The sequence below is a fragment of the Suncus etruscus genome, chromosome 16 (genome assembly GCF_024139225.1).
Source record: "Suncus etruscus isolate mSunEtr1 chromosome 16, mSunEtr1.pri.cur, whole genome shotgun sequence".
Lineage (NCBI taxonomy): Eukaryota > Metazoa > Chordata > Mammalia > Eulipotyphla > Soricidae > Suncus > Suncus etruscus.
Window position 1 is genome coordinate 21,859,537 of NC_064863.1, and position 26,300 is coordinate 21,885,836.

The following is a 26,300-nucleotide window of genomic DNA, read 5'->3' on the forward strand; positions in this document are numbered from 1 at the left end:
CTCCTCCCACCTTCCCTTCTTCTTCTTCTTCTTCTTCTTCTTCTTCTTCTTCTTCTTCTTCTTCTTCTTCTTCTTCTTCTTCTTCTTCTTCTTCTTCTTCTTCTTCTTCTTCTTCTTCTCCTTCTCCTCCCCCTCCTCTTCCTTCTCCTCCTCCTCTTTCTCTATTTCACCTTTTCTTTTCCTTCTTCTCCTTCACCTCCTCCATCTCCTCTTCTTTTTCTCCTCCTCCTCCTCTTCTTTTTCTTCCCTTTCTCCTCTTCCTTCTCCTTCTCTTCCTCCTTCTTTTCCTTCTCCTCTTCCTCCTTCTCCTCCTTTTACTTCTCCTCTTCCTTCTCTTCCTCCTCCTTATCATCATCTGTTGTATCAAATAATTAAAGATGAAGCTGGATGGTGAAGGATGGAGGCCTTTGTCCTTAGGCCCCGGCCACGTGGCTTCATTCCCCATCAACCGGCGGGTCTGGGGTTCAGGAAAGCGACGGGTATTGAACTCACTCACAGGCAGGCATAAGAAAGCATCAGTTTTATTCATGCCCTATTCACCACATGTGTGGCTTATATCATAACCTTTCAAGCACAGCCATTCTTCGCTAGCCCTGCATCTTAACTCCTTTCAGCCACTTCCCTTTCATCTCCATGCTGGCCCCAAACCAGCCAAAAGCCAAAGGGCCCCGAATCCCCTGGGTCAAAGGCTTATCTACCTCTTCCAAGACCCCTCCCAGGAATGGGCAGGGTCTTGCAGGTAAGGTCAAGTTACCTAGGGAGAAAGGGTGGGGGATGAGGCTTCAATCATCATCATTATTATTTTTGCAGTGTCAGGAATTTTGTCTGGAACTCACACATGTGAGGCAAGTGCTGTACCACTGAGCTGCTGCCAGTTGCTCTTCTTGTTTAGACAGACACTGGCTCTGTGGGATAGGGAACCACCCTATCTGTGTGCTCAGCTTCCCTTGAGTCAATCTGCAGCATCCTTAGTTCCAACTGTACATTTCACACAAACAGGTCCTACTAGTGCCTTCTGGGTCCAATCACCACCGGCCTCTCTGTGCCTACTGGGTGAGAGAAGGTACTACCCTGGACACTTTTGGACATGCCTGGTGCTGGCACTTCACTGGTGACCTCACCTCCACCCCATGGGTAGAATATATAAACACTAGCTCTCTCCAGATGCAGACATGGGCCTGGATGCAAAGTCACAGTGAGTTGCTGGGGCAGAACAAAGTTCCCTCCATGAACACCATGGGTCCTCTGTCTGTAGTCACTGAGCATGCAGGGGATAGGCAGCAGGAATCCTGCCCTCAAGGGCAATGGGGCCAGAGCAATAGGACAGCAAGTAGGGCACTAGTCTTGCACATCACCAATTCAGGTTTGATCCCTGCCATACTATTTGACTCCTGCTAAGAGTGATTCCTGAGTGCAAAGCCAGGAGGAACCCCTGAGCATTACCAAGTAAGGTCAAGAGAAAAAAAAGGAGCAATAGACCTATTGGGACAAGATTTGGAGACAGACCACCATTCTAAAGTAAGAAATTTTAGATCAATTCTAGAGCTGGAAATTCTAGACTAGCTATTCTGGAGCAGAAAGTCTAGATAAAGAATTCTAGAGTAGGAAGTTCTAGACCAGACAGTCTCAAGCAGGAATTCTGGAACAGAAATTCTGCAATTTTAGAGCAGGAAATTCTAGACCAGCCATTCTAGATCAGGAATTCTGGAACAGAATTCTGAAGCAGAATATTCTAGGGCAGGAATTCTAGATGGACACTTCTAAGAGTGTTAGTTCTAAACCTGCCATACTAAAGGGCTCTGGGCCAGATGCTCTGACATCAGATTCATTCTTTCAGATTTGATGCTTCCTTGGAAACGTTATTTCTCCATCCCTGAGACAAGATGAGGATACTGCCTCTGTACCTCAGAGCTGAGCAGGGTCAGATTTGGTATCAAAGCCCTCCTCATCCAGTGTTAATGGTTCAGCTTGACTTAGGGTTCCTTCATGTCCTAGCTCAGATGCCACTACGGTCCAGAGAGCACAGAGCATCCCTGACCAAGCAACCTGCAAGCCGCCTCACAGTGAGTATTCAGAACTATGATGTGAAATGAGGACAAGATAGTGGGTACCTCCAGGGAGTGTGACTTGCCTCTCTCATCTGTTGCTTGTTTGAGGTTAGCACCCCCAAACTTCCCACCCACAAAGTCTGACAGATTGACATTATCTTTGTTTATTTGTTTTTGTTTGGGGGCCATATATGGCAATGCTCAGGGATTACTTCTAGCTCTACACTCAGGGATCACTCCCGGCAGGGCTCAGTGGACCATCTGGTAAGTGAAACTGAAACTCCATTGGCCACATGCAAGGCAAATGAACTCCCCACTGCACTATTGCTTCAGTCCCATAGCTGATGACCTTTCTACTTGGTTTAGGATGTCAACTCGGAGGGTGCTGGTTTTAGTCTATTTTGTTTCTTGGTGCAACACCCCAGGCTCACTCCCACCTCCAGTGCCTACAAAAGTGCCCAACACAGAACAGGACCTCAGCAGTGTTTGTGATGGAATCAGAAACAAGCCTAACATCCATCCTCTCAGCTGGAGAAAAGGAGAGAGTTTGTTCACTAGAATAAAAAGTCCTTGTGATCAGAAATGGGTGACAATTTGCTCTAGATCCAGTGACTGGCACAAAAGCAGTGTTGATGTAATGGCAGTTGGACTTGGATACCCCTACTATAATGACAATTGAACCTGGACTTGCCCCTTGGTCATGCCTCCTTGTTTTGCTAGATATAAAAGGAAAAACTTGAATAGTGGGGATGGAGTGAGGCCAGCACAGTGACCAGAGCAATGCCAGTTTGTTTGTGGCGGGGGCAGGGATAAAGCATCAGAGAGATGCTGCCTGCTTTGTCTCTATCTCTCTTTCTCTATTGAACCCTGGCCTCCTCCAGCCACCTCTGGCTGGAAAATATCTCTCTCTCTCTCTCTCTCTCTTTCTCTCTCTCTCTTTCTCTCTCTCTCTTTCTCTCTCTCTCTCCCCCCCACCCCTCCTGGGTGGCAGCAGCAGGCCTCAGACACTAGGAGGAATAAAAAAGATACTTGGTTTCTACTTTTCTCTTCTCCCTCTCTTTCAGTCCTCAGTGGGCAATCATTACATGTTGGCATCCCTGGGTGGGCACAAGGCCCCACCCAGCAGCTGGGCTCCATAGGCCCCTGTGAGCCTTACAGCACCAGGCCCTGGCAGTCTTGGACTTTTTCAGCACGTTTTTTCATCCCTGTAGCCCTAATAGCCTTGTACTTCTGCAGCCTGAGAGCAACTGAGCAGCAGGCGGACTTGAAGCTTACAAGTAACTTGCAGCAAGGAATTCAACAACAACAAAAGTCCTTGAGATCAGGAACAGGTGCCCATTTAACTCTTTGCCCTAGATCAAGTGCCTGGCATGGAAGAAGGAACAGAGCAGCACCTTTTTTTTTGGGGGGGGGGGAGTCACACCAGGAGGCACTCAGGGTTACTCCTGGCTCTACATTCAGAAATAGCTCCTGGCAGGGTCAGGGCACCATATGGGATGCCGGGGGATTGAACCCGGGTCCGTGCTGGATTGTCCGTGTGCAAGGCAAGCGCCCTACTGCTAACAGTGCTATCACCCTGGCTCCCTAGCAGCATCTTTAAATGAGTGGCAGAGAAGAGAGTGTTTCATGGATGTTGGATGAATGGAAACTGGGCTCTCCCCAGGGGAGTGAGACCCCAAGCAAGGTTAGAGTGGGTGCAAAGCTGGGCCTCTGGGGGCTTTGGGCAGGGAGGGGAGAGGGGAAAGGCAGGGCCTGTTCCTTCTCAGAGGTCCAGAAATGGAGCATGTGAGCAGGTGGGATAGCAGGGAGCGACGCTGGCTGGGACAGCTGTCTGGGCACGGCTGACACCCAACGTAGAAAGGCAGATTGGAAGCATCTGATTATGAATCACTTCAATAGCAGGGGAGGAGAAATTCATATTTTCTTCCTAACCAGATGCCTCAGGGATTTTGTGAACAAAGGATTTTGTAGTCAGGATGAGGGGAGCAGGGAGCTGGTGCATCCCCCCAGCACACCCAGGATCACAGGAGACATTCTGCCATCACTGCTTCTCTGCTGATTAAACCACATAGAACATGTCAGAAGAACCTGTTTCCTCGTGTGAAGGCCCAGAGGCCAACATTTTCTCATGAGTTCTAACAGGCTCATTCATGAGTGAGAACGCAGAGCCCTCCCTCTCTGACCTCTGAGTGTTTGATGTGGAGTCGTTCTTGTTGGCCTCACTCTCCAGATTCTGGGATTTTGGAGGTGGGAGACCTCCCTGCTCTTCAGCAGCACCTTCATACAGACTCAACACACCTTTTATTTCATTTACAAAGGATGGGACTTAAACTTCCAGCCATCCCAGGAGGAATAGGCTACTTACTGGTTGAAATTAAAACCCATGTGTAAATCACTGAGTCGAGAGATCAGGGTGATGTGAGGCAGTGGACTTTGTGCAGTCCGTCCTCACTGGGAACAGGCTTAACCTCTCATCTGGAAGATGCCAGTGCATGCTGCATGGGCCACACTCATGCCCTCACCCTCATCTCTGCCCTTTATCAAGGACCTTTTGGGGATGGTGTGGGAGGGAAGCTCTTTTCTTACCAGCCTGACTTCTCCTGTTTTTGCTTTTTCCTGGGTGCCTGCCCAAGGCCAGGGGGTCAACTCCATAAATTTAGCTGGTTATTGAGCGACTTTATTGCTGTCCTTTCTGTCCCTTGTCACTCTCACTCTCAGAAAATGCACAAACACACACAGTAATCATTTCTGTTCTTTTCCAGCTCATCATTAAGAAATCAGGGACTGGGGCCTGAGTGATAGTACAGCAGGTACTTGCCTTGCATGTGGATGACCTGAGCTCAATCATGGGGGGGCATCCTATATGGTCCCCTGCGCCTGCCAGGAATGAGTCCTCAGTGCAGAACAAGAAGTTATCTCTGAATATAACTGAATATGGTCCCAAAAACAAACAAAAAGGGCAAGAAATCAGAGGCTGGAGTGATATTACAGTGGTGCTTGCTTTGCATGGAGACTGAACCAGGTTCCTAATATGGCCCCTCAAGCCTGCTATGAGTGTCTCTGAGCTCAGAGTTAGGAATAAACCCTGAACACAGCCAGGTGTGACCCAAAAAACTAAAAATAATAACAAAATAGAAAAAAGCATAATTCATAATTCAAACTTACCGTGCTAAGGAAAGTCAGTCTTGTCAGTCCTCTAAAGAGCCCTGGAGAGTTCAAGGTTTACATAAGGTCCCAACATTTGATCGCTGGCATTGTAAGATACCCCAAGGCATAACCAAAAGGCATAACCCTAAGGACCCTATTTCCCCACATCTCTGGGCCTGAAGAGCATTGCATCACATTGTTCAAATGGCCTAAACATTGAACCATTTGGCTTGGTTGGCATATGATTTCAGGGAGTGACCCTGGAGCACCTAAAATATGCTTAGGACACCCCTGTCCCAGCAGAGAAAACCTGTTCAAAACATGAAGGTGGTAGAGAAAATGATGGCATGATCTTTTGTTTGTTTTTGGTTTGGAGATCACATCCAGTGATTATCAGGGGTTACTCCTGGCTCTGCACTCAGGAATTACTCCTGCTAGTGTGTGTGAGACTATGGGATGCTGAGAATCGAACCCACACCAACGGCATGCAAAGCAAGTGCCCTCCTGCTATGTTATTTTTTCAGCCCATCTCTAAGCTCTTTCCCTCTCACCGTGAGGCCTACAGGCTCTAGAGTGATGCTTCTATTCTCTGGGACCACTTGCCCATGCTCGACTTCACTTCACTATTGGAAACTACCATGTGTGCAGTGTGGTTCAGTGAACTGTAGGTGCTTGTCTGGTGGAAGCAGAAAGACTTCCTCCCAGTAGGAAAGATGACCTATGGCTTTATTTTCACATAGAACACAGTGTCTTTCATGATAGTTTTTTCCTTTCTTTTCTCTTGCTTATAGACACTCAGTCTTGACTTTAGCTTTTCTATTTTCCTGGTTCCTTTATTATGTAATGAATTGAGTAAGACTTCGACTTGAGTTCATTCTATGGTTTTGAATTTTGTGGGGAAAGTGGAGAATAGGGCCACATCCAATGGTACTTGGAGGCCAGCTATTCATAGTCATATGCCTAGGAGTGACCCCAGGCAGTGAGTCCTGGCTATGAGTGAGGCAGCAATCCTATGTGATTCCAATGATCCAATGCTCAGCCCCAAGCAGGCCAAGTGACTTATGTCCTATCAGATCTCTTTTCCAAGGGACTATGCTAGCATCTTGCAGGAATTTGAAAAATTTTCCATCACAACTGCCTCCGTTGTTGGGTTTTCTTAAGAGTTAAGTGTGAAATGCTTCATGTTCCTCATCTCATTTAATTCTCAGTGCAGCTGACCTTTATTTTATTGATGAGGCTTAATCCAAGGCTCAGAAAGACAGGGCCATGCTCACACTGACCCCATATTTAATCCTTTATTTGCCCAATTTGTCCAAGGCTAAGTCAGGATTAGAAGCCCTACGATGACCTACCACTCTAATTTTTCTTCAGCAAAAAGGATGTTTGGGCTAGCTAACATAGATGTCTATCTTAGCCACACCACCACTGACTTGGCAATATCACGGAAAAAATTCATTTCTTCTGTTAGAAAGCTTGGTGGTAGGGAGGTGTGGTGGATATACACATCAATGTCAGATAGCCCCTTGAAACTATTGCTTTTACTTCTTCCAAAATAATAGATCTAAGGGCCGGAGCAATGGTGCAGCGGTAGGGGGTTTGCCTTGCATGGAGCTGACCCAGGATGGACTGCGGTTTGATCCCCCAGTGTCCCATGTGGTCCCCCAAGCCAGGAGCGATTCCAGAGCGCATAACCAGGAGTAACCCCTGAGCATCACCGGGTGTGGTCAAAACAAACAAACAAAAAATGGATTCAGTTTTTCTTTTCCTGAACCCTAACCAGTCTGAGTAAGATGGTGTTTCCCAAAAAAGAAAATAATATCCAAAAATACTTCCCAGGTAGTCCAGTACGACCTTTGTGGCATTCTTTTTGGCATTCTCAGGAGGAGGGTAGATGGTATATTCCCCTTTCTAAATGATCTACAGCAACGAAGATCACTTCCTACATCCTCTGATAGAAATGACCCAGCTCTAAGAGTTAACCTTGCCAAATTTCCAAGCCACCCAGTTTGTTTTAGATCTATAAATCCTGCACCATGCAACACTTCAATATCTTATAGTAGTATTATCACAGGAAATCTGAAGGGAAAGTGACAGAGAAATCTACCAACCTCAGTTATCCTAAACAGTAACCCAGAAGGCTCAACTGACACCAGTCCCAGCCCAGTAAATCCTTAGATACTGACTTTAGCAACACTATGGAGAGATAGAACAATCATTTTAAATTGATCTGTATTGATCTAAAATTTGATAATTACACTTGCCTTTGAAACAATTGGAAGTAAATATGTGTCTGTGTGGAGGCAGGCTAGAATGGTGGGTGGGATATTGGGAACATTGGTGAAGGGAAGGTCATACTGGATTGGTGTCTGAAATTACTATATGATGAACAACTTGGTAACTCATGGTGTTAGAATAAAAATTAGGGAGAAAAAATATGGGTGTTTTCTAATATGTATATAGCTTCCTGTAACCTATGAATACATTTTGATTACTGTGATGAAGGCAGAATTGTCATGTGGCTCTTGCATGTTTCTGTGAAAGATGGTAGATGGGCACCCTTGCTTTCCTGCCTTCCTCAATTTACCTCTCAGAAATATTGGTGTGGTGATTGTAGATTCAAACTGTAATCCCACACCCAGAGATGATTCTGGATTTGTGGAAGTGGGAGAAAGGAACCTGGTTCCTAGAGGTCTGGCCCAGTACTCCATCAGCCTTGAACTTCTGAACTGGAGTTTTTATGTTTATTTCTATACTTATATCTTTTTGGCTTTTGGCCCACACTTAGCAGTGCTCTTGGCTTACTTCTAACTCCATGCACAAGGATCACTTCTGAGAACATTATGTGGTATTTGGGTCAACTACATGCAAAGCAGTTGATGAAAATTATATACCTTTTTACCTACTGTACTATCTCTCCAGCTCTCTAACTTGGAGTTTTTTTGGGGGGTGGGGTGGGAGTGTTGTTATTGTTGTTTTTGAGCCACACCCGATGATGCTCAGGGGTTACTCCTGGCTATGTCCTCAGAAATTGCTCCTGGCTTAGGAAATCATATGGGATGCTGGGGATCGAACCCAGTTCCGTCCTGGGTTAGCCACATGCAAGGCAAATGCCCTACCGCTGTGCTTTTTGCCCTGGCCCCTAACTTGGAGTTTTTATATAAGAGAAATAAGCAACTATCTTAGGTAAGTGACTGTTTTTTCCCTCTCTGCAACTTCATTCCAAGCAATGTTATCCAAGATGGTATAAAGAAGTGGGGGAACCTCAGAGGTGAAATCATCCTCTTTCATAAAAGTGCCCAGGGAAATGGCCTTGATTTGAAGGACCTCGGAACACCAGAAAGGCCTTGGAGCACCCAGTGGCAATAGCTGTCAGGGAGACAGATTTTGGGCAGGTTCTGTTGGCCATGACTCGCCCTGCCCTGCATCACTGCACAAGCCGGGCCTGCCCTGCCCACTGATTTTATGACATTATTAGGAGCTGCCTACAAAGCCGTGAGGGCTCCTCAGGGGCACCCGAGTCCCTCTGCTGCTGGGTGGAAAGCAATGGTGTGTCACCAAGACTGTAATGAGGAAATCTATTAGGCCCTGGCTTCCCTCCTCTGTTAGCATGACGAGGGAACACCTTCTGTTCTGCTCCTCTGGGCTTTGCCCCATCCGCAGAGCAAGAATTAAATACGTTGGTCTCTGCAACAAACAAGGCTGGTTCAGAGCCTCGGAACTTGCTAGAAATGTAAGATCAAGTTTTATCTCCTCACAGGCCCCATGGGGTGCAGTGGGATGAGAATTTGATTCTACAATAGATGTACATTAGGCATGGGGTGGCATTTTTTAATGTTGTGGTATGTGCGGCTGTTGGTGTGTGTGTATGAGATAGTATTGCATGTGGGGTGCAGTGGGGTGCTTGTGTGGGAAAATGGTAGTATGTGTGGTGTTTATGCGGTGGTAATGTATGGTGTAAGTTGTAGTGTGAGGCTGGTGGCTTTATGTGTGGTGGGGGTTGTGATATGATGGTAGTGATTGTGGGGTGTGCATTGATGGTATGCATTGTGGTGATATGTGCGGTAATGATGGTATGTGTTTGATGGTACACTTGATAGTGTATTGTGCTGATATATGCGTGGTGGTATTTCTGGTGGTGTGTGTGGTATATATTGTGATATGTATGATGGTGTTTGTGTGGGTCAGTGGTAGTATATGTGTGACGGAGTGTGTGATAGTCATAGTGTGTGTGTGTGTATGTGTGTGTGTGTGTGTGTGTGTGTGTGTGTGTGTGTGTGTTTGAGACCCTGGCATGAAGGCTCCCACACAACTAGCACTGTCAGCCTCTGCTCCTGAGACTTGGTTGTCTCAGCTGCCCTGGTGTGGACACAGAGTTCATCCATCTTGGACACAGTGTTTGTGTGCTTCAGTTTCCCACCTGTAGGATGGATTCTAGGACTGTATTCAGAGGATGTTGTCATAGCTGAGTGCTCTGAACAGGCCTAAAACAACCCAAATTACAATAGTAACTGCTTTTGCTCTGGGTGGGGGCTGACTAACCTTATTAGAGGACCCTTCTGAGGTGCTCGGGAACTACACCCGAGCTCAGGCTGTGGATTCAGAGCTGGACCCAGGGGTGCTGGGGATCCCTCAAGCCCTGCCAACAGCGGTGGAGGTGGTTCCCACACAGGGCTTCCATCAGACTTAGCGATTTTCTGGCCGATGGTTGTTCCAGCTCCGTTCACCACGAGGAAAGTCGTCCCCATTTGGAAATCAACCCCCACTGTGCACTGACCACAGTGTTCAGAGACTGTCCTCTGAAAGGCATGTATGTCTACTATGTAGACATATGTGTGTAGGCTTGTATGTTCATGTGTGTGCACGAACCTATCCCAAGGGTCTGACATATAGGCTTTCCTTTAATCTTCATCATCACGTGCCCTGACCAAATCCCACTGATGATGGGGAGCTTTAGACAATCTGATTCTTATGGCTCACCTTCGGCCAAGAAGTCAGAGGCCTCTCCTGGACTTGGACACAACCTCCTTCCCTCCTGTCCTCATCTGGCCTTTACTATTTCCATATTTCCTCTTTCCTTTTTCTTTGTTTTTTTTTTTTTTGTCCTTTTGGGCCACACTCAAAGAAGCAGTGCTCAGAGAGACTCCTGACTCAGCATGTGCTCAGACTATTGAACCATCTTTCTGTTCCCTGGTTTTCTCTTCTCATGTAGTCACCTATTGTGTATGTAAATATTTTGGGGGATTACTATGTTACTCATCCTAAACTGATTGGTGATTGTGCCCTACCCTAGGGTGTGACCTGGCATTCTGCCCCCACCCTAGGGTAGGACCTGATTCTGCTTCCACCATTGGTTGGTATCTGATCCCATCATTGGGTGGTACCTGACTCTGGCATATAAAAACAAGGGTCTGTGGAAGGCCGGGGCTTTTTGGCTGGAACGGAAGCTGAGTCTTTGGACTTCAGTTTTGTCCTCCGAATAAAGCAAATATTTCCATGAGCCTGACTGTCTGTGAGCTGTTTACCCGCTGTTTCACCTCAGAACCGTGGGCTAGACAGGGTGGCAGACGCGTGCTCCGAGCTGGAAGAAAAAGGCCTCATTCTCCATCCCACCATCAGTCAACCTCTTCAGGGGCTGACTTGCTACAGTCACCAATCATAGTGAATGAAAACTCATCCAGAAAACCTCACTTAGACATAAGCACCTCTTTTAAGCTGTCTCTGTCTCTGAATACAGACAAATTCTGATGTTCTGGGGGATTCAGACATCAACATAGACTTGAGGGCAACATAATGCAACCTATAATGCACTGGGACTGATAATTATCCTCCTGTTCCCCAGTCTGGGAAATACATCCAGATCCCCAAAGGATGAGAAACAGAACAGGGGATGATTCAACCTTAATGGGATCCCCTTTTCTCACCTACCTCCATGAAATGGCTCCTTCAGAAAACAGGGGCAGTTGGGGCACAAAAAACAATTCTGGGTGGTAGCACAAGAAAAATAACAGAGTGGGTAGGGTGTTTGTTTAGCATATGGCCAACCCAGGTTGAGATCTGGCACCTCTTATGGTCCCCAGTTCACTACCAGGAGTTAATTCATGCGTGCAGAACCAGGAGTAACCCTTGACCACTGCTGGGTGTGACCATACCCCCCCCCCAAAAAAAAACACAAAAAAGCAATTCTGGGAGTTAGAGAGATAGCTAAATGTTGGCATTGTATGTGGCCAAATCCAGTTCCATTCCCTGTGCCACGTATGGTCCCTGATGAGTACCACCAGGTTTGATATTCTTAAGCACAGAGCCAGAAGTAAGCCTTGAGTACCATCAGGTGTGGCCCAGAACAAAGCAGCAACTTCCACTTTGGTATTCCAGGGAGACTAACAGAACCAAAAATCTGAACTCTGACACTGTCTTATGAAACTCAGGGTTCAGAAATGCCCCTGAAGATGTGAGAAGTAAGGTGAGGATCAATCTCCTCCCTCCCAGAGTCCTCCTGTGATCAGGACCTCTCAGCAGGGCCCCAGTGACTGGTATGTGTTGCCATGTTGCATGCGATCTGCCACATTCTCTACTCTAATTTAGCCCTCTCCATAGGGTGGCATCCTCATGTCCCTATTTTATGAACAGGGAAATCAAGGTTTAGACACAAACCAAGAGGCTCCCAGGGATTGACTAGAGCAGCTGAATTTAGGAGCCTAGACAGGCAGTTTCCTTCCTAAGATTCTCCTAACTGCAGTAGATGGAGTGGGGTGGAGGGCTGGCATGGAAGACATGAGGGTTAATGTTTTAACTCTCCACAAGTTCTTCTTTTTTCTTTTTTTAAAATAATATCTTTATTTAAACACCGTGATTACAAACATGATTGTAGTTGGGTTTTGGTCATAAAAAGAACACTCCCCTTCACCAGTGCAACCTTCTCATCGCCAATGCCCCCAGCTCCTCCCTCTCCACCCCCTGCCTGTATTGGAGAGAGGCTTTCTACATCCCTCACTCACTGACATTGTTTGATAGTTCTCGGCTTAGTAATTTCTCTAATTGCACTCACCACTCTTTGTGGTGAGCTTCATATTGTGAGCTGGTCCTTCCAGCCCTCACCTCTATTGTTTCTGGGCATTATTCCAATAATGTACTTTATTTTTCTTAAAACCCATAGATGAGTAAAACTATTCTGTGTCTATCTCTCTCCTTCTGACTTATTTCACTCAGCATAATAGTTTCCATGACCATCCATGTATAGGAAAATTTCATGACTTCATTTCTCCTGATGGCTGCATTATATTCCATTGTGTATATGTGCCACAGTTTCTTTAGTTATTCACCTGTTGAAAGGCATCTTGGTTGCTTCCAGAGTTTGGCTATTGTAAATAGCGCTGTAACTACAACTTCTTTTATTTATCTACCGAGAACTTGCTGGTTTGACACTGCTTACTGTGCCCCAGGTCAGAACCTGGTTTCTCTCTCCAGGGCATCCAATCTAGGGAGGTCAGAAAACTCCTTAAAAAGGCATTAGCCTTGTAGAATAGGACAAATTAGCTGGATTTTGAAGATTATGTAGGAGTTTTCTAGGCAGAGAGAAGATCAACACTAGAATATTATGAGTCATGGGTGGAGATGGATATGGATTAGGGTAGGCACAGATGGGTAAGTGTTATGCTAAGGAGATTTTTCATTCTAGAGGTCAGGACATTAGAAAGATCATGTGAGACTGAAGCAGCCTGGTTTTCAGGCTCTATAGCAGTGGTTCTCAAATAGTGGGGCTCTGTAAAGTGGGGCACATTTGACTTGGCCAAACACTGTCGTAACAAGATAAGCCCCATGTTTATGTCTCTGTATGTCTCTGGAGCTGAGAGTTACTGTATCCTACTTCAAAATGCACTTTGAAAAGCAAAACATGCTCATTGTAGCCATTAATCCAGACATAACCTCTGATTAAAAAATCAGCTCAAATTATTTTATATATCTTTGTTTTGCAGGTTAAAATTTTTTAATACTATTTACAGTTGCATGGGGGGGAATATTTTCTTCTTCCTAGGGGGGGCATGAAAATAATTGAGAAGCACTGCTCAATAGTAATGTACCATCATTCTTATACCAAAATTCCACGTCTCACGCATGATCCAGAATGCAGCCTGCTAGCCCATGTAACTGGCCAGTTTTTCCAACATCACTCATTGAAGAGGTTTTCCTTATTCTACTTTTTATTTCTTGTCCTTTTATTAAATATTAATTGATTATATATATGATGCCCAGTCAATATTCAAGTCTATTATATTGATCTTGGTTCAACCTTGGGAAGTTATAGGAGTCCAAAAATTTATCTACTTTTTCTAGGTTCTCTTGTTTTGGCATAAAGTTCCTCAAAGTGATCTGATTATCTTTTGAGTTTCTGTAGTACCTGTTATGACAGCCTCCATTTCGTTTCTGATTTGGTTTATTAGAGTTCTCTCTCTTCCTTAATGAGCCTTGATAATGATTTATCAATCTTATTTATTTTTTCAAAGAATGAAGTCTTGCTTTCATTGATCTTTTGGATAATTTTTTCTGGTATTCATTTCCTTAGTTTCTGCTTTAAGTTTTATTATTTCCTTCCTTCTGCCTGCTTTCAGCTCATTATGTGGTCATTTTTCAATTTCTTAACCTTTGTCATTTAGTTATTTATGCAGGCCCTTAATTCTTTTCCGATGAATATTCGCAAAGCTATACTTTTTTCTCAATACTGCTTCTGCTGTGTCCCACAAGTTTTGATAATTTTCATTTGTTCCTGGAAATCTTTTGATTTCCTCTTTGATTTTCTTTCTGACCTACTGGTTCTTTAGTAGTGACCTGCTTAATTTTTTAGTAGTGACCTGCTTAATTTTCAGCTGTTATTTCTCTGTTTATGTTTGTAATTCACTTCTACTTCTAGTCTGAGAAGATAGTTAATTCAATTTCTATCCTTTTGATTGTTTTTAATAGTTTTTTTTTGTTTTGTTTTGTTTTGTTTTGTTTTTTGTTTTTTGGGCCACACCCGGCGATGCTCAGGGGTTCCTCCTGGCTGTCTGCTCAGAAATAGCTCCTGGCAGGCACGGGGGACCATATGGGACACCGGGATTCGAACCAACCACCTTTGGTCCTGGATCGGCTGCTTGCAAGGCAAACGCCGCTGTGCTATCTCTCCGGGCCCTGTTTTTAATAGTTTTTATTGTGACCAAAGTGAATTACAAATATTTCACAGTTATCCTCTTGATTTTATGGAGGGTGTGTGTGTGTGTGTGTGGTGGTCTAGCATATTGTCTATCTTGGAAAATGTCCCATGTTTATTGGAGAAGAACTTGTAGTTGGCTTTTGGGGGTTAAAAATCTACTAACCCCTCTCTTCCATTTCTTCCTTCAAAACCAGTATATTCTTGTCAAGTTTTAGACTGGTTGATATATCAAGAGGTGATAGAGCAGAGTTGAAGTCTCCAATTTCTATTGTGTTGCTATTAATATCTTTATTTAAGTCTATTAGCAGTTGTTTTAAGTATTTTTCTGGCCCCTCATTGGGTGCATATATGTTTAGAAGTGTGATTTCTTCCTGATGTACCTATCCCTTGATTGCTAAGAAGTGACCCTCTCTGTCTCTTATAACCTTCACTAAACCTGAAGTCTACATAACCAGCATCAGTATGGCCACCTCAGACTTTTTAAGGGAGACGCTTGCTTGAAGGATTGTCTTCCAGCCTTTGACTTTTAGTCTGTGTTTGCTCTGACCATTCAAACATGTTTTCTGCAGCAGTCTGCTAGACCAGATTCTGAGCTTCTAGTATCATCTACCAGCCTGTTCTCCTGTCTACACCCTCCCTTCCTCATTTTTATTCCTGCACTTCTCTCCAAGCAGGCCAACTACCTGAACATTGGTCGGGTGTTCACCCCAGCTAGAATTTCCTCTTCTCGGCAGTTCTGTTTAATTGGCTAATTACCTTCAGCAGGGCCTTTGCTGTTTGCTAACTCAATAAACACTCCAGTGAACAAAGAGACACTATTTAAATTCCCGATCACTGAAAGTAAAGTCTGTGTACCGACAGCTCTCAGCTGTCCACCCGGGATGAGTTATGAGCCAGGTTACACTGTCCCCCCACCCTTTTTTCAGGCTGCTCAGCTGCACCCACACCTTTATAGGCCGCTTTTGGTGTTGCCATCAATACCTCTTCCACTGGGGAGTTAAGGTGAGGCTGCTGGCCTCACCTTTGATGTCTCAAAGTCTTGGAGCAAACCTTTTTGCCGGCAGGATCTCTGCATTGCATGGTTTTCTGAGCACTGAGCTGTGAGTCATCCTAGAGCATCCCAAGAAAGAAAGGCAGAAGGGAGACAGCTTAGTGGTTAAGGGGGAACCTTAAGGGGAGCATGTGGCTCTCTTTAACAACCCCATCAGAGCAGCCATGAAATTGCCTAAAAGGAAGAACTGACCAGAAACTACTGGGTGGAGAACCTGCCAAAGCCCCAGCTTAAGCCCAGTGACAAAAGGCAATTGCTTTTAGGAGGGCAGGAGGTCACAGGCTCTGCAGAGTGTCCGTGGCCTTGAAACAAAATGAAATGGCTGGTCCTGATTAGGGAAAAGAAGCTCCTGCCAAATCGAGATGGCTAAGATGGAAATAACGTCTTGGGTGGAAAAGATCTCAACAAAATAAATAAAATAAAATAGCCTGTTTTTTTTTTTTTCTCCTGGAAGCAAAGTATCAGAATGAATTCCTGGGTAATCATGACCAAGAATTCAAACCTTGCAGCCTGCCTCTTGTTATTGTTTCTTATCTTTTTTATTTTTTTGGAAAAGGGAACATAAACACGAAGAGCGGGATCTCTTAAGCCTGCATTCTGACTCGGTGCTCGATTATTTCTCGTGTTATTACGGTTCTTTGCTGTTGAATGACAACATTACGGGTTTATAAATAAATCAAGACTCTAGCCCAGTGGTCGCAGCTGACAATTTGTTTTCCAGGCTTGGGACCTGGTTGCTAAATGTCTTTGCAAACAGCTAAACCTACAGACCCTCAGAATCCTGCGGAAGAAATCAGGGGTAAATGAGCCCCGAAATAGCTATTTTCTTCTCCCCCAAACAGAGAAAAGAACACTGGAGTCTGGAGTTTAAACGTGAGGTTGCTCCTGGCTTGGAAATGGTTATTTAGAGATAGAGGCTGCAGGGAACTCTGGAAAGCAGATGTTTCCACGCCTCAGGAGAGAGATTTTGTTTTCCCCTTCAGAGAGAGAGACTCAGGTGGCCCCTGAGAAATGTAAAGATGAGATTTGGACCCCCAAAGTCCAGAGCATTCTCTGCTTGCAGGATGGTGCGTTTTGAAAGGCCCAAAAGGCACCATTTTCAACTCCTTGGGGCTTTAAGTAATTGGCAGCTGCGAAGAGTTTTCCAGGCAGTGGACTCGGGCGGTTTACTCCTTGAAGACTGCAGAGCAAAGTGATTTTTCAATATTTGCAAATTGGAGGAGCTTAGTCTTGGGGGAGGCTTTCCAAAAGAGCAGGTGGGGGCCGGAGGTTAGTCTTGGAGCTGAGCTAAGAAATGCCCCGCCCGCCGACCCCCGGCTCCGGGGAGCCCGTTGTTCTCCGCGCGGACGCTAGATGGCGCCAGCAACCCGCCAGGACGCAAGGGATCGGCGGGGGTCGCCCGCAGCCCGGGAACTGGCTTTTGGGCAGCTGCAGGGACCGAACTCTGATCCCGAAGGAAATAAAGGGTCTAAATTCGCCTTCAGAGCGCGCAGGAGGATGCAGCAGCGATGCTGTGTCGTGCGTGTCGCTCTTGCGATAAACCTGTGGCTCTGCAAGCTAATGGTTTTCCAGTTGCCTCTCTCTTTCTCTTTTTGTCTCTGTCTCTCTCTGTCTCTTTATCCCTCTCTCTTTGTATCTCCATCTCCAGCTCTCTCTGCTTCTGTTGCTGTCTGTCTCTGGCTCTCCCTGTCACTCTTTGTCCTTCTCTGTTTCTCTTTCTCCAGCTCTCTCTGTCTCTGTCCCTCTCTGTCTCCAGCTCTGTCTCTGTTTCTAGCTCTCTCTGTCTCTGTCTCCATCTCTCTGTCTCTGTCCCTCTCTGACTCTCTGTCTCTTGCTGTCTCTCTCTCCAGCTCTCTCTCTGTTTCCAGCTCTCTCTGTCTCTGTGTCTCTATGCCTCTGTCTCCATCTCTCTGTCTCTTGCCATCTCTCTGTCTCTGGGTTGTCTCTGTCTTTGTCTCTCTCCCTCTTTGTCTCTCTGTCTCTTGCTTTTTGTCTCCAGCTCTCTCTGTCTCTGTCTGTCTCCAGCTCTGTCTCTCTTTGTCCCTCTCTGTCTCTCTGTCTCTGTCCCTCTCTGTCTCTCTGTCTTTGTTGCTGTCTCTCTGTCTCCAGCTCTGTCTCTGTCTCCCTGTCTCTGTCTTTCTGTCTCCAGCTCTCTCTGTCCCTCTCTGTCTCTCTCCAGCTCTATCTCTGTTGCTGTCTCTCTGTCTCCAGTTCTCTATCTCTGTGTCTCTGTTGCTGTCTCTCTGTCTCCAGCTCTCTGTTTCCAGCTCTCTCTGTCTCTGTATCTCTGTCTGTCTCTCTGTCTCAGGCTCTCTCTTTTTGTCTCTGTCTCCTCTCTGTCTCTCTTTTTTCTGTCTCTGTTTCTCTCTATCTTTCTCTCTGTCTCTTTCTCTCTGTCTCTGTCTCTCTCCCTTCTCTGGCACCCCTCCCTCTCAAACTGGGATCTCAGGCACACACTAAGACAGCAGGAGGGAAGTGAGGTCCCATGGGAGACTTGCAGTGGGATTCGCCCTGCCTCGTGCCAGGTGAGTCTAGGCTGAGGTGCAAGCCAGTGTCAGCGGGCAGAAATGCGCTCCCAGGCTGCACAGGTATCTTTCCCATACAAAGGGCCGCATCCAAGTAACTACTGGAGAGCCTCAGTTTAGGTGGCAGCTGTGACATCTCATCTCTCTCGGGTTTTCTGTTCACTTTGTGCATTAATATCGCTGTTATTCTTATTTGTGTTGGGGGTCACTCTTCACAATGCTCATGTTTAGGGTCATTGCCAGTGGTGCTGGGAAACCAAGGGTACAAGGACCCAGCCGCTTGGACCCGAGTTCCTGACTTCTTGTTCTCTCAGTTCTGTTTACTCTTCCTTTAATCCCCAGCTTCTCCACCAGCGACAAACACACGAAAGTCTTTGCTTTCACAATCTGCTCGAACATAAAAAACAACGACAAGGGCCAAGTCACAACGTGGAGGGGTAAAACATACCCCAGGCTCATCTCAGGCAGTGCCAACAGCCCTGGTGGATGAACCAAGAACTCAGGTCCCAGGAGTGACAGAACAATGGGTATGACTTGCACGCAGCCGATTCAGGTTCAATCCTCAGCATCCCATATGGTCCCCCAAGCATTGGCAGGAGTGATTTCTGGGTGCAGAATAAGGAATGATTCCACTGAGCATTGCAGGCTGTGACCCAAAATCAGGAGGAAGGAAGGAAAGGAGGTAAGGAGGGAGGAAGGAAGGAAGGAAGGAAGGAAGGAAGGAAGGAAGGAAGGAAGGAAGGAAGGAAGGAAGGAAGGAAGGAAGGAGGGAGGGAGGGAGGGAGGGAGGGAGGGAGGGAAGGAGGAAGGAAGGAAGGAAGGAAGGAAGGAAGGAAGGAAGGAAGGAAGGAAGGAAGGAAGGAAAAGAAACACACATGTTCTTGGAGGCCTTCAATCATTGTACCTTCAGACCAGTCCTCACAGTCATGTTGTGCTAATCAAACAGGCGATTATTGGTCCCAGCAAGTAGGATAAACAAAAACCACTGCAGATTCTTCCAGCTGATATTCAGCACAAAGTCTAAGGCTTACAAAAGCCAACAAGGGATGATAGAAAGGAGATCCATCTGAGAACCAGGGCACCCCAAAGTTCCAACATGGACACTGCCTTCTGGGATGTGAAGGGTACAGGGGCCACAGAGAAGGTCTAGGAGCTGAGGGCGATCCCTTAGCCTCCCTCTCCCTCCTACCCCAATCTTGAATCTTTTACTAGAGGTTTCTGTAGTTCAGCAACCCGGAAGCCAGCATGTTTGAGGTATGTGTGCATGTGAGTGAGTGTACATAAGCACATTTGAAGAAAGTATTATGTGCAAGGCAGGAGTACATTTGGAAAGAATATGTGTGTAAATGTGTGAGAGCATGTTTGAGAGTATGAATGCAGATGTGATGAGTAGGTGAACACCTAGGGGAGAGTCACATGCAAGTGTTGAAAAGTCTGTTGGAGAGTAGGTGTGCAAGTGTATACAGTGTGAATGAGTGTGAGTGTAGCGGTGTGTGTATCCTAAGGTGAATCCTGCAGGTCTCCTGGCTCAATCCCAGTCCGCCATTTTTTACTGGTTCTTTAGCAAGTCCCAAAAATCTGTGCTTCTGCTTCTTCCTCCCAGGATGGGTAGGGATGTCCTTCTCCTGTATTAGAGGATTTGTGAAGACTCCATGAATTCATTGGGGTCCAGTCCTTGGAATGGTCCTGAGAGAAGCAGCTTCTGTCTGTTTTATCAACCATATTCCCTCCTCTCTTTCCTTAGTTGTTGCTATGTCTGGGACCCCACAGCAGATGATGGTGCTCCCCAGATCTTGCTCTTGTTGAAGCCCTAGGGGTATGTCACAATGGCAGTGATGAAGATTGACCATGGCTTTATGAGATCAGTGCTGGGGACCCAACTCAGGGGCCTTACACATGCAAGGCAGGAGCTTTGCCACAGTCCCTGGACAGCTGCCTTCTGGTATCTTCTCCCACAGCAGAGCAGGTGAAGGTAACTGGTGGTTTCTGTCTGCCACAGACAGGCCCATGGTGTGGGCCTGCCACACTTTATTCACAAAGCAGAAGACCAGGCCTATCATCTGTCCATATTCATTTGGGATGGTGGAGTGGGTGGTGGATGTGTGTTGAATTCAGATCCAGACTATCTCAGAAGAAAAATTGGAGGATGCCAGTGTCTGATGTGGGGGTGTACAGAAACCCAGGACAGGCCCTTAATCAAGAAGGAGACAGCGTCACTTTGCAGTATTTGTCAATGAGATTTGGACTCGGGGCGCTTGGGGAAATCCACTTGACTGAATTTGAGATTTCATCATGGAAAATAACTTGGTCCTGTTCTGTTCAGTAAAATTCCACCAGGGCAAAGCCAATCCCATCCTCCCTGGCCTCCTCCCCATCAGCATTTGCCTAGGAAACAGGCTCTGAGGAATCAGAGGCTACAGTCAAGAAAGAGATCTATCTCTTTCCAGAGACTGTGAGTGGGGAGCAAGAGGGTGGCAGACGTGCCCCCAACTCAGGAACGATCCAGTGGGACTCACGGAAGATATTTGCTTGGGGTGAGGGTTGTGAGTGAGAGAGGTAGGTTCAAAGGTCAGAGGTCATGACGAGAGGCTACATTTGTTGGCTGTCCTGGAGTTCATTGTGTCATTATGACCATGTTCATGTGTCCTCACCAATGACAGCATTCAGTAATTGCACACACACAGACGCCTCCCAGGGCAAGATTGGAGCTGCTTCATGGTTCAGCCCGTGATGTGTGGTTCATTTGGACAATTGCTCTGTACTTCCCAGGCTGACTGTGGACCATTTATCTATGCCTTGTTGTCTCAGCGGGTCGATGCTAACGCGGGCAGATTTATTTTCCTAGAGTCGCTGTTTCTAGCTCATTGCTTCTGGATTGAAACTCGGCAGAGACTCCCTTTTCTCTCTGGGGGGACAAAGGGGACAAAAATGGTTTAACGTCCTATGGGGAAAGGTCTCAGTGTCTTCTGGGGGTCAATTTTCCCGGCCTGACTTTCTCTCCTCCACCCTCACATTCTGGTTCGGCCATGTGATCTACTTAGTGATGTCCGGGGCTTGCTCCTGGCTGTGCTTAAGTCTCATTCTTGATGGGGCTCCGAAGAGCCCTTGGTGAGGGATTGAATCTGGGTCAACCATATGCAAGGCAAGTGCCCTACCCACTGTACTATCTTGCCAGCTCCCATCTTTCTGATACTCATAGAGTGTTGACAATAATGACATTGTGAAAAGATGGCAATGGAGAACTGGGCTGAACCAAGTCTGAATGCTGGTACTCCCACAAACACATGGATCCCCAATGGTCCAATGAGCTGGCATTAGGAGGAAGAACCTGTGGGAGTTCCAGGGATGAGAAGTTGGCAACCTGGGATTACAAAGAACTTCCACCATACTGTTACCAGTATCTTACACTTTCTGCTCCAGGTCGGAGATGTCCATGCTATAAAGCCACTTAGCCTCCAGGATTTCTCCTGCAATGGACCAAGTTGATCAACACAGGTTGCAATATGAGGACAAATGGGTCATGCAGCTTGGTTTCTGCTCAGGCTGTAAGTCAACCCGGGAGCTCAGAGGCTGCCCCGGCTCTCAGACTAGAAGCCTGGATCCTAGAGTCAACACACAGAGATCCTATTGCGGCTGTGATAGAAACCAGTCTTCACATCTCAGCCTCTGAATTGCTGGCATTCCTAAATATTTTGTTTGTTTGTTTGTTTGTTTGGACTACACATGGTGATGCACGGGGGCTACTCTGAGCTCAAGAATCAGTCTTGGCATTGCTGGGAGTTGGGGGAGGGGGTTGGATCATATAGGATATTGGGAATAAACCTAGGTCATATCTCATGCAAGGCAAACACTCTCAGGACTGTACTATAGCTCTGGCTCCTGAGTGGTTTGTTTTTGTTTGTTTTTGTTTTGCTTCTAGAAAGATCTCTTCAATCCCTGCTTGAATCTGTGCATCACTAAAGAAAAGTGTCTTCTTTCTTTTAGGGACTTTTGCCAATTGATTCAGGGCCTGTCTGAATTCAGTATGAACACATGTCTAGATCCTGACCTTTCATACCTCTGCCAAGATCCCTTTTCAAATAAGGTCACATCAACACATTCCAGAGCATGTCATTTTGGAAGTTGTCACTGGGGGAGGTTGGGGTACAATTCAGTTCTCTGCACCATATCTTACATGCAAAGGACTATATTATTGCTTCCATGTCCCAGTCTGGGAACCTGTAGCTTCTGATCCTGGTTCACCTCCCACCATCTCCCTCCCTTTCTCTGTCAAACACCCCACAACTGGTGAGGTCATGTCCCATGAAATCTGTTTCTGTCCTTACCACTTTTTAGAACCCCTACAGAGTAGAGCATCTCATCCCCAGAGGGAAGGCTGAAAAACCCAGATGGACTTGTCTCCACAATGGGGGGAAATGGGCATCAGGGTAGGAGTAGGAGTTGAGTAGTTGAGTGTAGAGAGTGGAGGGTGACTGGTCAATTGTCCACAGTGGGTGGGGGCACTCAATGACTTGTCTGTTTTGATTTGTTTTGTTTTTTTTGGGGGGGGGGGCTACAGCCTGTTGTGCACAGGGTAACTCCTGGATCTGCACTCAGGAACCACTCCTGAAGGAACTGGGGGAGCCATATGGAATGCTGGGTATTCAACCTGGGTCAGCTGTGCTTGCTCCTGTCCCAATTGCCTTGTCTTGAGGCTAGTTTGGCTGTAATAAATGAAACCCAGTGCTGGGGGATCCTGTGATGTATCACCCAGAGCATCTGTTCTGGGGTGCTGTGAATAGTGGGGTGCTGTTAACAAAGATAATTGGGTGTGACATAGAATTTATCCACTTAACAACATCCAACTACAAGAAGTGGCTTGAGTTATTTCTTTCTTTCATTTTTTTTTTTGCAGCCAAGTCTTTTATTATGTGTGAGTTTAGAAATCATTTTCTCATTCCACAGGTAGGCAAAATTAAGTGTACTAATTAACACATTGGAGCTTGAAAATTGACACCTTAGCCAGAGTAGGAAAATTATTCTTAAAGTATGTTGAGTCAAGCCAGTTCATCTTCTGACTTCCAAGAACATCTGAATACAATAGTCTACCTCTCTTGTGAACCTTCACTCATCACCATTTGGGAACCCTTCTTTAGGCCCTGCTCAGCAGCACATTTCTAGCCAATAGTCATTAAATGTACAAGAAGCTTTTCATCTTCATCTTCTGTATAAAAATATGAGTAGTTGGCTTCTTGGGTATCATCAGATAAATGTATTGGTGCTACAGGGAAAATGTTATGGAAAGTGAGACACTACTCATCCTCATGAATGGTTTTTGGCTGAGATTTCCTTGTGGATGATCTTTTGGGAGATTGTGTTGCTGCCAGGCTGGGCAACCTGAACCTTGACAGTCTTATCTGCCATCTCTGTCTCTCTCCTGCATGGCTCTTGAGTTATACGTTGATTAAAATATTGGGGAAAATCTCAGGTGGTTCATGATGAGGAAAGATTCACCTTATATGAACTGAGTGTTCTTGGAACGGATGAGTGTATGAGTAAAAAGTGCTGTTCGTGTGCTCGCTTCGACAGCACATATACTAAAATTGGAATGATACAGAGAAGATTAGCATGGCCCCTGTGCAAGGATGACAGGCAAATTCGAGAAGCGTTCCATATTTTTAAAGTATTTTCTTTTTTTTTTTTTTAAGTATTTTCTTATGTCAGAAAAAAAAAAGTGCTGTTAGTGCCATGAACATCCTCTCATACATGGGTTCAGCTCCACCCGGTGTTTCCCACTGAATGTCTGGGGATCCCCCAGGGTGTGTCCCACAAATGTTCAAGCATTTGGATTTTCCAGCTGCACTCTGCCATGTGCTATTTCATCACATTTCTGGGTTCTGCAGAAATACACTTCTTCATTGTGGAAAACCCTCTTTCAGGATGCTATTCTGGGCTCGGAGCATCTGAGTTGGGCAGTCTGTGGAGTTGAGAGAAGGGCTTTGCTCAGAGGGCATCACTTTTCATCTTCCTTTTTTTTTTCTCTTTGCTAGATGACCCTCTGTACTTGGCCACAGCAGAGCTCCCTTGGGGGGGAAGGAGGAGAGAGAGAGAGAGAGAGAGAGAGAGAGAGAGAGAGAGAGAGAGAGAGAAGTAGGAGAGAAGAGATCCCTGTGTATCTGGCAAGAGACAGACAAACATACAGCAACAGAAACAGAGACACAGAAATAGAAACAGAGAGAGGGGTGAATGAGGCATGGGTCCAGGCAGGAACTATAATGGACTCTCTTTGGGATGGATATCTCATATGGAGAGAGTCATAGAGGGAGAGGGGAGAGAGGGAGAGGGGAGAGAGGGAGAGAGAGAGGGAGAGAGAGAGGGAGAGAGAGAGAGAGAGAGAGAGAGAGAGAGAGAGAGAGAGAGAGAGAGAGAGAGAGAGAGAGAGAGAGAGAGAGAGAGATCCTGGGCCTGGAGAAATAGCACAGTGGTGTTTGCCTTGCAAGCAGCCAATCCAGGACCTAAGGTGGTTGGTTCGAATCCCGGTGTCCCATATGGTCCCCCGTGCCTGCCAGGAGCTATTTCTGAGCAGACAGCCAGGAGTAACCCCTGAGTATCGCTGGGTGTGGCCCAAAAACTAAAAAAAAAAGAAAAGAAAAGAAAGAAAAGAGACAGATCCTATTGTGACATCGAAGCTGGAACACAAAGGCTTAAGTCTGTGTGAAATTAAAAAAATCCCAGGGCCAGTTGAAGGACCTTTGTTTTACCATGTCAAAGAGGGCACTAGTAATCTGGTTGGTAGAGAATAAGGATGCAGCAACTGTGTGGATGTGTAAAAAGCAGCAGAGATAAAAGTAGGGGGAGAGAAGAGACTACCGGTAAGTCAGGACCATATGATATCTAGTTCGAGATCTTTTATGGGCTGCTACCTCAAAGATTTTGAGTTTGACACCTTTTTTGTATGTGTACTTTGTATTCTATAAATTCACTGTTTTGTTTATTCAAATAGTTATGTGGAATCTCTAGGTTTTCCTTTTATAAAAATTTTTATTGCCTGGGAGCCGGAGAGAGAGCATGGAGGTAGGGTGTTTGCCTCGTTTGCAGAAGGACAATGGTTCAAATCCTAGCATCCCATACGGTCATTCGAGCCTGCCAGGAGCAATTTCTGAGCATAGAGCCAGGAGTAACCCCTGAGCACTGCCAGGTATGGCCCAAAAGCCAAAAAAAAGTTTTTTTTATTACCTGTCTAGAGTAGAGGTGGGGGTAGGGTGGGGGGAGGGAGATTTGGGACATTGGTGATGGGAGTGTTGCACTGGTGAAGGGGAGTGTTTATTACATGACTGAAACCCAACTACAATCATATTTATAATCAAGGTATTTAAAGATATTAAAAATAATTTTTATTGAAGCCCCATGGTTACAGAAGTGTTCATAGCTGGGCTTCAGTCATAAAATGTACACCCTTCACCAATGCAACTTTCCCACCTCCATTGTTCCCCATTTTCCTCCCAGCCATGTGCCTATCTCTGGACAGGCATTCTGCTTCTCTCTCTCATTATCATTGTCACAGTAGTTAGAGTAGTTAGTGCTTTGACTATGCTCACCGCTCTTTGTGGCAAGCTTCATATCATGGGCTAGACTTCCCAGCCCTCATCTCTATTGCCTCTATAGTTTTATATTCCACAAATGAGCAGGACTATTCCATATTCATCCCTCTTCATTTGACTCATTTCACTCAGCATAATATTCTCCATGTCCATCCATGTATAGACAAAATTTATGACTTTATTTTTCCAAATGGCTGCATAGTATTTTATTGTGTAGAGGTAACACAGTTTCTTTAGCCACTTATCTGTTATTGGGCACCTGGGTTGTTTCTAGATTCTTATGCTTCAATGAAGATTGGAGCACAGTTGAATTAGAGAGCACATTTTTGTATGGTGTTTTTGTATTTCTAGGGTATATCCCTAGGATAGATCATATAGGAGCTCAATTTCTTTCTTTCTTTCTTTCTTTTTTTTTTTTTTGAGGAATATCCATATTGTTTTCCAGAAAGACTGGACTAGACAGCATTCCCACCAGCAATGAATGAGAGTCCCTTTCTCCCCACATCCATGCCAACACTGGTTGTTCTTTGTGATATGTCTCAGTTTTTGTGGTGTGAGATGATACATCATTGTTGTTTTGATTTGCATCTCCCTGATGATTAATGATATGGAACATTTTTCATGTGTCTTTTGGTGATTTGTATTTCTTCTTTGAAGAAGTTCTGTTCATAGCTTCTCCCCATTTTTTGATAGAATTAGAATTTTTTTTTCTTGTTGAGTTCTGTCAGTAACTTATATATCTTAGATATTAGCCCTGTATCAGAT

General features: G+C 45.7%; 1 non-coding gene across 1 annotated transcript; it reads left to right on the forward strand.

Moving 5' to 3' along the window:
- Nucleotides 1-23,507: 23,507 nt before the first annotated feature.
- LOC126032931 (U6 spliceosomal RNA) lies at nt 23,508-23,614 on the forward strand. Its single transcript, XR_007504089.1, has one exon. It is a non-coding gene; the product is annotated as a U6 spliceosomal RNA (small nuclear RNA).
- The last annotated feature ends 2,686 nt before the right edge of the window (nt 23,615-26,300 follow it).